The sequence below is a fragment of the Canis lupus genome, chromosome 19 (genome assembly GCF_011100685.1).
Source record: "Canis lupus familiaris isolate Mischka breed German Shepherd chromosome 19, alternate assembly UU_Cfam_GSD_1.0, whole genome shotgun sequence".
In the NCBI taxonomy this organism is placed as follows: domain Eukaryota; kingdom Metazoa; phylum Chordata; class Mammalia; order Carnivora; family Canidae; genus Canis; species Canis lupus.
This window is the reverse complement of record NC_049240.1, coordinates 28,916,263-28,925,097: the sequence shown is the minus strand read 5'-3', so window position 1 is coordinate 28,925,097 and position 8,835 is coordinate 28,916,263. Positions and strand designations below refer to the sequence as shown.

At 39.6% G+C, this 8,835-nt stretch overlaps 1 long non-coding RNA gene across 1 annotated transcript; it reads right to left on the bottom strand.

Moving 5' to 3' along the window:
• Positions 1 to 6,397: 6,397 nt before the first annotated feature.
• Positions 6,398 to 8,772, bottom strand: LOC111091140. The gene is made up of 3 exons (XR_005374067.1): positions 8,348 to 8,772; positions 7,485 to 7,547; positions 6,398 to 6,545 (listed from the first exon to the last, which is right to left on the bottom strand). It is a non-coding gene; the product is annotated as an uncharacterized LOC111091140 (long non-coding RNA).
• Between the last annotated feature and the right edge of the window lie 63 nt (positions 8,773 to 8,835).

Here is an 8,835-nt window from a genome sequence, read left to right as displayed (position 1 = left end):
AGGCCTGGGACTTACAAGAGAAGGGTGGTAATGAGTAGACAAAATCAAGTTCTCCCATTTTATTAGCTGTGTGACTTTGGGTGTGTATCCTAACCTCTCTATACCTTAGTATCTACACGCATCTGACAGGAAAATAACACTAACTCTATCATTGGTTTGTCGTGAAGATAAATTGTGTAAATGTATGCAACGTTCTTAGAACAAAGCCTGGTGTATAGTGCCATATGCCATCAGCTATTATTATGATGATGTACACTTCAACCACAAAAATCACACTTTTACCAAATTTCTGCCCTGTTTATACATTCAGCTATCATGTATGAGGTCTTTTGAAGAAATGTTTACATAAATTTTATTTAAAATTTGAAGATAACTCTTATAGGTCCATTCCTTCAGCAAATATGTAGTGTCTATTTTGACCCAGGAATTATGTTCAGGATTGAGTGGAAATGAATTTAGCAAATCCCTCTGCCCTCGTGGACTTTGCTTTGAATAGAGAAACTAAAAAATTTATACAGCTAAACAAGTGCACATCCATATTGTGTGCATATATATATACACATATATACATATTTACATATGATACATTGAATCATGCTAGATACTTCAGTGAAACTATAAAGCAGAACACTAGAAAAGGATTATTGTGACTGAATTCAGAATGACAGGATGAGCAAGTGATGTCTGGGAGGAGTTGGGAAGCAGGTGAGAAAATGAAGCTGCAGATTCCTGGGAAAGCAGATCCTGCATGTGTGGGGAGCTGGGAGGGGATCAAGGAAAGCCCAGAGGAATGAGTGAAGAACAGGGTCGGGGAGGGTCTTGTGGCTCAAGGAAAGGAGCTGGGCTGACCAGGTATTACTGGCAGGTTGAAGGACGCAGGCTTCAGTGCTGCAGGACAAAGGCATGGGGCATTTGGCATAGGATGACAAGATCTGACTTATATTTATCTGCCTGCCAGCTAAGCATGGACAACTGGAGCCACAAAGGCTAGGATGGAAGGTACTCAGCAATCCATGGGAGAGATTGTGGTCACCTCTACTGGGGTAGTAGCAGCAGAGGTAGTGAGAAATGATAGAATTCTGGATAAATGTGCACAGGGCTATACAGAGAGCAAAGCTGTAAGAATGCATCCATTGAAATAATTTGCAATTGATGTCTTTGGAAATCCTGTCATTGAGAAGTTGTTTAGTGGTTCCTGAGTATCTGGGCAACAAAAGTTTACAGGAGCAGAGGCAGGAGTTGGTGTTCATTCCAGGTGCAGCCATTGGTTTTTCTGTCTTCTGACAAAAATGCTTGGTAATTCCCTTGCTTAAAATGTTCCCCTGTCTCTATCATAGAATAGAATCTGCCCCTGAGTAATGTGACTTAATGAGGGCAATTTAACTGAGCTTACAAAGAACCACAAAATATATATTTATTTTATATTTGGTCTCAGCCATTATCCATAATTATGTTTGAAAGGGCACTGCATGGATAAGTCATAAGCCACAACAGGTGTGACGGAAGAAACACACAGAAGGCACATAAAATTCAGGAGACAGAGCAGATTATATAAACTTCCCATTAGGGCAGGGAGATATAAAGCAAGTTTGAACTTTGAAGTCAGTCAGTGTGCAAGCAAGTAATTACCAGCAGCCTACATCAGGGTGGGACATGCTGGGAGCATGAGCCAAGGGTCCCCTATAAAACTCACTCACCCTCAAGGTGCCCTTGGGCACCTCATCTACCCCAAAAGAGGAAAATATGGAATGGCGGTCTTGGGCTCTGTAGAATTTTATCAGCAACTAAGAGGCCATGGAAAGAATGAATCACATTCCTTGCGATTCAAGCAGACCAGCTGCAGTTTTAGCCCCTCTCCATTCAGCTCCAGTTAACCCTGAGAACTTCTATAGGTAGTATCTTATTAACAAGCACACACCATTGGCGGCACACCATTTTACTAAGAGGTGTTGACAAGAGGGAAGAAATGACTTGCAGGACTACAGGAAATGTACGACTACAAGTCCTAACTATTCTGAAGATTGTGCCTCACACACTCAGCTAAGAAGGGAACTGATTTCCAACACTGACTTCATTCCAGAGATTTACATGCCTTGTGTCCTTCATTTCTCACATCAACCCTGCTCTTTGTAGGTAAAGGAAGATAAACTGAAGAGCCTTAGAGTTGCCTCAGAAGTGGTGAGATCTTTCTAGAATCAAAATTAATGCTACACATGTCAAGCCCCACGTTTCCACCACATCCTTCACCCTTCTGGAGTGAGCTGTGTTGTCTGGTGTCACATAGTGTTTTGGTGGTGTAACTGTCCCCCGTGCCCTGGTCTTCTGTGTGTGTCACTGTGGCATCATGCCTGCTCCCACGTCCCCAACCTACAGAATCGATACCTGGAGAATTCCAGTTAGGATCTAGATAACCAGGTTTAAGCATACTTCCATCGCTTAGGTGAATGGTGAGAGAGGGGTGGAGGGCACACAGCTGACTTCTCTGTTTTTATTTTTTGTTTTGTAGTGCAAGCGTCAAACATTGGAAGTGGCCAGGTATTTCTGAGTGTAAAGAAAGCTTGCCTTTTTTTATAGGTCATCTTTCTCTTTTTGGTAAAATTACTTTGGTCTCTTCCATCAAATATCCTTTAGGGATGGCCTTAGGCAAGGCTGTGAGATCCATCCTCTGTTCCCAGAACTTCCCCTTGTTTGCCCTTTCCCTCTCTCTGCTCTTTGGAACTCCCATCCTCTTCTGGCACTTATGAAATTTCCCTCCTACAAGCTCAAAAGAGGATACAAATTATTATATGCAGGAAAACTTGTCTCCCTTTTTCAGTTCAAAGAGCAAGCCAACTTTGCTTTTACCTCTTATGTATTGGGAATCCCAGTGAAGATTTTTTTTTAAATAAATGGTTCAAATTGAGGCATAGCCAGGTTCTAAAATCAATGCAGAATGATTTGTGGGACTTTAAAATGTGCTATCCTCTACTATTGCTTCCTATCCAGTTAAGTCTTAGTTCTCAAGCCACCATATATATTTTAAGACATATTCTTAAAAAGAAGCTCCACAAGCTTTTAATCCCATGGCTCAAACAAGTTTAAGAGACATTTAATTGAGTGTTGCTTAATGGACCCAATCGAAGATGTGTTAATAGCTACTAATCTAGTAAGAATTCCCTCTGGAAGACCCATAGGCACAAAGAAACCAAACAAAACCTGAGATTCAGAATCAATGTATCTGCAGTGGGCTAAATGATGGCCTCTCTAAAGACGTCTACGTCTGGATATTTGGAGCCTGTGAATATATTGTCATATAAGTCAAAAGGGACTTTGTAGATGGGATTGGTAAGTACTTTGAGATAGAGAGAAAAATCCTGCAATGATGTGATCACAAGGATTCCTATAATCAGGAAGCAGAGTCAGAGTCAAAGAAAAGATGTGCTGAGAAAAGCAGACAAAAGAGTCAGATGTGAAGGTGCCATGCTGCTGGCATTGAATATGGAGTAGGATCCATAGCTAAGACCTGGGGTAACCGCTAAAAGCTGGAAAAGATATGGAATGGATTTTCCCCACAACTTCCAGATGGCACGCAACCCTACTAACACCTTACTGTTAGGGTTTCTGACCTCCAGAAAGGTGAGAGAATAAGCTGGTATTGTGTTAAGCCACCCAATGTGTCGTCATTTGCTGTAGCAGCAGTGGGAAACTAATGTCCCAATTGCATGGCTCACTGTTAATCTTTAACATGATAGGTTTTTGTAGAGTTGCAGCTATTGTAGTGGAGTATTGGAAGATTGTACTAGAAAATGCTTTGGGAGAACACGGTAAAAATGGCCCATGGCATGTACCAGCTGGTCCCACACGGTCTTTGAAAAGAGAAATGGTAGCAGGAAGCCAACTGTGTTTCTTGGAGTAAATATTGGTGTTCTATGAAGTGCCTCAAGTTAAAATTGTAAATTGCTGCATGCCACTGTCACTGTTTCCCTCTCTTTTTGAAGGTTTGTCCATTAGAACATAAAACCGTGAAGCTTAAAGCTCCACATTAACTTGATCAGCCTTGAGGTGAGCAGTGATTTCTTTCAGGTGTCAATCTTCACCAGTCACAAGGGAAATGTTAACCTGGGGCAAAATGAGGGCTTTTGTGTGAAAGAAAAGAAGCAGCTCTCTCTGAGGAATCTAATTCTTTTTTCCATATGTTGAATTATATCAGGCTGTGATGAGCAAAAAAATAACAGGGGTATACCTTGGAAATAATAAAACCATTGTTTACTAGAGTAAAACTTAGGCCCTTAGTTGGTTTGTGCCTGAATGTAACTTCTGTTTTCCCTCCTACCACCAACAAAAGTTGAGAAAGTCTTTCTCAGTCCCTTCTCTCTCTCAGTAGAAGGTCTTTTAGTATGTCTTTTTGATCTATTGGGGATGCAACTCAGATTTAAATTCAGTGAGGACAAGGCTATCTGAAGAAATAAAACTGAATGTTCTGTAGAGCGACATAATGTGTTTTACAAGTCATGAGATTCCTATTTCAAAGAGGGCCATGGTTAAGTTATTTGGGGAAATAAATATACCCCTTATCTGGGGTACAGTTGACTAGACACTGCCACAGGCTGCCCAGGATTCCCAGGTCATACCCTTTGTACCCACTCCTCTGAGCTGCCTCATGCACATGTGCTTTTAGGAGTCCCAGCCTCACCATCCTCCAGGATCTCTCCAGGAAGCAGCACAAGGTGGCAGGACTCCTAGGACACACTGTGCTGCATGACATTCCCCCTTTACTATCACTCTCTCCCATTCAAATGTAAATACACGTGGCTACTGGCCACATTATTGGACAGCAGACAGTATATAGTATAGGAGAATAAGGAGGGAAACTAGTACTTACTGTGTTATAACCACTACTATCAAGACTACCATTGGGTGTTATAAATTTATATATACATAAACTTATACTTGTGATCAGTTTTCTTTGGTTGTTCACTGCATTGGGGGAGGTGGAAGAGAGCCTCCATCTCCATGGATTGACAATGCTTTTAAGAAAGGGGGCGGGGATCCCTGGGTGGCTCAGCGGTTTAGCACCTGCCTTTGGCCCGGGGCGCGATCCTGGAGACCCAGGATCGAATCCCACGTCGGGCTCCCGGTGCATGGAGCCTGCTTCTCCCTCTGCCTGTGTCTCTGCCTCTCTCTCTCTCTCCCTCTGTGACTATCATGAATAAATAAATAAAATTAAAAAAAAAAAAAAAAAGAAAAGAAAGGGGGCGGGGAGATCCCTGGGTGGCTCAGCAGTTTGGCGCCTGCCTTTGGCCCAGGGCGCAGTCCTGGAGTCCTGGGATCGAGTTCCACGTCGGGAACTGCATGGAGCCTGCTTCTCCCTCTGCCTGTGTCTCTGCCTCTCTCTCTCTCTCTTTTTCTGTGTGTGTGTGATATCATAAATAAATAAATAAATCTTTAAAAAAAAAAAGAAAAGAAAGGGGGCAGGTGGAGGAGGAGGAACAGTTAGCTCTCTCCTACAGCAGTGATACCAAGTTAGAAATGTACAGTTTCCTAGAGAATTCAGCATGAATCCAAATATTCCCAAACCTTCATCGTGTGCCTGTTGGTATGCACACTTTGCAGGCTCCGTAAATGCAGAAGAGCAGAGGGTAATCCAGCTGTGATTATTACCTGAGCTGTGGGGAAGGGTAGAGTATGATCACCATTGCCTGTGAGAAACTTGCCTTACTATCTTCCTCCTACTGTTTTTGTTTCATATTATCTATTGGTTGCCAATTAGGCCTCAAAAGAGTAAAAATCATCAGATCAACTATGGTTATGGTGAGAACTCTTACTTGGGGCACCATAATCTTAAAAGCACACATAATGAAGAAGAAAAGAGACCACTGTGTTCTTGTGTCCTACCACCTCACTTTGCAGTTGGGGAAGAAAGAAAATTACTTGTCAGGGTCACACAAGATGATGATATCTGTGTTCCAGAGTGTCCCTGAGTCAAGCAGGATAAATGTCAAATCTGAAAGCTTTCTCTCTCTCTCTCTGCGTGGTCATTTTCTCCAACAATCCTAAAAGGCCATAGGTAATACTCTCAATGAAATATGAAGTGTACAATGGTTTCTTCTGTCATATCCAAAATAAACTTTGTTAAAATATCTTCTGCTAGTACCACTGAATAAGTGCCACCCCTCCTCCAGCCTACTATCAAGTTAAGGAGAAAAAGAAGGGAAATTAGAAATGGTTGTGTCACAACCATGACTACTATAACTACTATCATTTCTGCTAGTGCTCAGCGAAAAGGTCTTCCTATAAATTATAGCATTTAAGTCTCTCAACAACACTAGGAGATAGGTATTATTGTCTCTAATAACCCCAATAAGGAAATAAAGAAAGAGGAAGGTTAAGGTATTTATTCAAGTTTCAACAGCTGATAAGTGGCGATGTGGGGTTTCATCTTTAGGGCAACTGTTTCCAAAGCCCATTGTTTTCCCATAGTGTGTAGCATGTTTCAGTATCTGAAGTACTCTCATTCCAGGTCTCTTACTTCTCCTCCAAGCTCTTTTTAATTTTGTAGTGTCAGTCTATCTTTGGAAACATAGAAAACTAGTTCTTGTTAACATTTTAATGACTGCAACTGATATCATGTGTTTCCAAATTTGAATGATGAATTGAAGATCATTCCTTTAGAAAAACTGGTTTGCAAAGAGCATCAGAATGGGAATCAAGGCACCTGCATTTCCTTTCTAGCTCTGTTACTAACTCATGTTACAGGGCAGTTCTCATGATACAATATCAGGATTTGGCAGGATCGGTGGTCTCCACTGAGTAGGGAAGCAGAATTAGCCACGTAGTAATCAAAGTTACCAGGGATGCTTTTTTCAGATATTATACCAGCATTCTCTCTCATCCTCTTACCCTTAAGTTATGGTTGAATATCAAAAGTGGTGATGTGGAAGCTGACAGGCACATTTCAATATCAGTCCCTAAAGAATTCTGATTTATATCCCTATTCCCCTGGAAAAGATGATTCCCAAGGTTTTGTTTTAAGATCGTACAAGAAAGAGCACACAAGTTGGTGGGGAGGGAAAAGCAGACTCCCCACTGAGTGGGAAGCCCAATGTGGGGCTCAATCCTGGGACCCTGGGATCATGACCTGAGCTGAAGGAAGATGCTTAACTGAGTAAGACACCAGGTGCCCTGATTCCCAAGGTTCTTAAGCTGTAGGTTAGGTGACTTTTGTAGGCATTCAAGCTCTAAGGCAGAGGATAAAGGCAAATACATAACAGTTGAGACTTTTACCAAGTTATCTTGCTGGTCTATCAGCATGAGCCATCACACATTCATATATTAATCCCTCTCTCACTACTAATTTGTGCCAGGTGCCCAGAGATGGTTCTCTGCACTCAGGTTATACTTGAAGTCTAGGAATTGCTAGATAAAATTATGAAAGGTTCTCAAGACACCTGTAAAACCTTTTTCTTTTTCATCAAAGCAAAGATTATTGGAAAAGGTCACTTAACTGTTTTCTTGCAGAGGAGGCATGAATAAATCTGTAACAGTTCCCAAGGAAATAAATGTCTTGCCTGTTATAATGGAAAAACATGAAATTGAAGTCCAAAGCATATCTTGAATTCAGGTTTTATACTTAAAATCTACATTCAAAATAAAAACATTAGACCAAAATATATGTGTGTTTGGCAGGATATAAAAGTTTTATACAACAAAAAAAGTAATAATAAAAATTAAAAGCAAAAAAATAAAAATAAAAAAAATAAATAAAAAAAAAATTAAAAGCAGTGTAGATTCTCATTCAAAATTTGTGACATAGTAAAAAATGGGACATAAATTAAAAGTTAAATGGAAGATAAGCAAATTATGATAAATATATATGTGGAATATTATATATCCATAAAGTTATTGTTATTATATAACAATATCCAAAACAATGTCACAACAAAAGCTGAAGATAAAATTTTCTTTATCATTTGAATAAAATAACTTGAAATATATGTATGAAATTATCATTTAATTATAGCTAATTGCCAACTTATTAAATATGCACTATAAAAAATGAATATGAACTATAGCCTAGAGCTACACCTTACATATTATCTCATTTAGCCTTAAACACTTGCATAAACATTATTCCACTTCACAATGAGAAATCTCACTTGCTTAAAATTGTTCAGCTATTTATTTTGATGTTTATTTAATTATTTATTTTGATTTATTTTGACCAGATATTTGGTCAAACACTAGGTATATTTTTGTGAAGACTTTTTTAAGAGAGTAACATTTAAATCAGTGGACTTTGAGTAAAGCAAATTGTCCTTCATAATGTGGATGAATCTTATCAGTTTAAGGTCTTAAAAAAGAGTCTTACCTCCTCTGAAGAAGAGGGAATTCTGCCAATAGACCGTTTTTGAACTCAAATTGTTACTTTTCTCTGGCTCTTTACCTTGCCAGTCTACCCTATGGGGTTTAGATTTGCCAACCTCCACAGCATGTGAGCCAATTCCTTACAAGAAATATTTCTCTGTCTCTTTCTCTCTCTCAATGTAGACTAGATATAGATATAGATGATATAGATATATAGATATACATATAGATGCCTGGACGTATCCATAGTATAGTTATCTATTGCCTATATAGATACATGTGTGTTTTATACACATATCCTATTTGTTTCTCTGGGAAATTTTGACAACTACAGATTTTGGTACAGAGAGTGGTTCTAGGGAAACATCATCTTAAAGACGAGCTTTCTAAATTCATGAGTGTTTCTGGAATTGGTTTTCTCTTTCTCTTTCTTTCTTTCTTTCTTTCTTTCTTTCTTTCTTTCTTTCTTTCTTTCTTCTTTCCTTTTAAAGA